The sequence below is a fragment of the Crocodylus porosus genome, unplaced genomic scaffold, assembly GCF_001723895.1.
Source record: "Crocodylus porosus isolate Cpor-Errol unplaced genomic scaffold, CroPor_comp1, whole genome shotgun sequence".
NCBI classification, from domain to species: domain Eukaryota; kingdom Metazoa; phylum Chordata; order Crocodylia; family Crocodylidae; genus Crocodylus; species Crocodylus porosus.
This window is the reverse complement of record NW_017728886.1, coordinates 180,092,584-180,094,508: the sequence shown is the minus strand read 5'-3', so window position 1 is coordinate 180,094,508 and position 1,925 is coordinate 180,092,584.

Genomic DNA, 1,925 nt, shown 5'->3' with positions numbered 1-1,925 from the left:
CATGGGACTGATGAAAGACTGACACAAAGTACCTATTTAATAGGTTGGCTTTTTCCTGGGCGTCAGTTGTCATTTGCCCCATCTGGTTTAGCAGGGGTCCAACATTGCCCTTGCTTTTCCTCCAGCTCCCCACATATCTGAAACCAACCAGCTTATGATGTTAGACCTTGAAAATATGTTCTAATTTCATAGCTGGTTGCTATCAAGCTTTAATATGCACATGTAGCAGGGTCTCACTGAAACTGGGAGTATAGGCAGAGGGCGAAAAATATTATTGGGTGGGGCACTGAGTACATAGCCAGACAGACTTTGCCCAGCAGGTAAGTCTGTGGAGGGAAAGGGGTGGGGGGAGAGGGAAGAGGCATGGGGAGCAGATCGAGGCCTCCACAGTGAGGGAGGGAGTGGGGCAGAGGCTGGGGTGAGTGGGGCCCCAAGGTGGCTCATGGGATGGTTGTAGCCTAGGTGGCTTGTCCAGGGTCATGGGGGGCTCCCACCACTGCAAGTAATGTGGTGGAGGCACAGGGGGAAGGTGCCCTTTAGATCTGTGCAAGGGGCAGAGGTGGGCTGCCACTGTGGGCTGGGGTTCCATGCCCTGCTACCTCAGGAGCTGCATGACACCATGTGCCTGCTGCCGCTGGGAGGGCAGGGGACATGGCACAGCCTGGTAGTAGTAGGCACATGGTGTTGTGCAGCTCCTGAGGCAGTGGGGTGCAGAGCCCCAGCTGCAGCAGCAATCTGCCTCTGACCCATACACAAATCTGGGGGACACGTGCCCCCCCATGCCTCCCTTTGGGTGTGTGCAGCAGCAGGAGCTACACCCACACTTCTAGATGAGTCACCAGTCCCACAACCTGCCCCAGGGGCGTATTTAACCCGGTCCCTGCCCCCGCCCCTGCCTCTGCCCCACTCCCTCTCTCACTGTGGGGGCCTTGATCTTCCCCTCTCCTCCCATGCCCCCTTCCCCTTCACTGACTTGCCTGTCATGGTAGGCAGTGCTCAACAACCGCTGGGCTGAGACTCTGGCTGTGTGCAGGCTGTGGCTTTGTGTCTGTGTCTGTGCACATTTCCTGCTGTAGCTGCCCAGAGCCCACACCCAGGCTGGCTGGAAGCTGTCTGCACTGCCACTGCTACCTTGTGTTTGCAGGGGCTAAGCCCCGTTAGCCCTGGCCTTCTGCTACCTATGGCTGGGAGTCCCATCAACTGGCAAGACTCCCAGATGCAGGACAGCACTTTGTCTGGTGTGAAACCCCTGATCCCTGGGGATCATAGCTGCTGTGATTCCCTCAGGCCAGCCCACACCGGGCTATCAGTCCCAACTGTGCCTCAAGTGAGGTGTAGCCAGGCCAGAAGCCCCATCATTTTCAAGGTCTCTCAGTAGTGGCTGAGCATGAGATGGAGCTGGGTTTGGCAGAGACCCGTCAGTTGCAGGGCCTTCTGGTCCTGGCTGCATGTGAGGTGAGCAGGGACCAAGAGCCCCTTCTGTTGTGGGGGTCTTTTGGTCCCAGTTGCATGTGTTCTTGCAGCTGGAAGGCCCCTCAGTAAAGGGAGCCCTGTGGGAACTTGCTTCTTGTCAGTGCCTGGGGAGCTCTGGATCAGACTTTCCCTGCACTGGCAATAAGGTATCATTGGATCTAATGGACAATCCCACAATCATGCCTCCTGCCATGCATGTGTAACATAACAGGAGCCACAATTGCATGGATTACGCATTAGGCCTGCGCGAAGCAACTTGTATTCGCTTTGGATTTGGTCAATTTTTTTAGGAGACAGTGATTCGATTTGGTGATTTGAATTGCTGTCCTGAATTGATTTGGTCAAATAGGCAGAATTTCCAAATCAAATAGGCCCTATCCCCCGCCTACTCTCCAAGCCCTGCCAATGGCTGCCCTGCCTGGCCCCAGTCTCAGTACTTTTTTTTTTTTTTT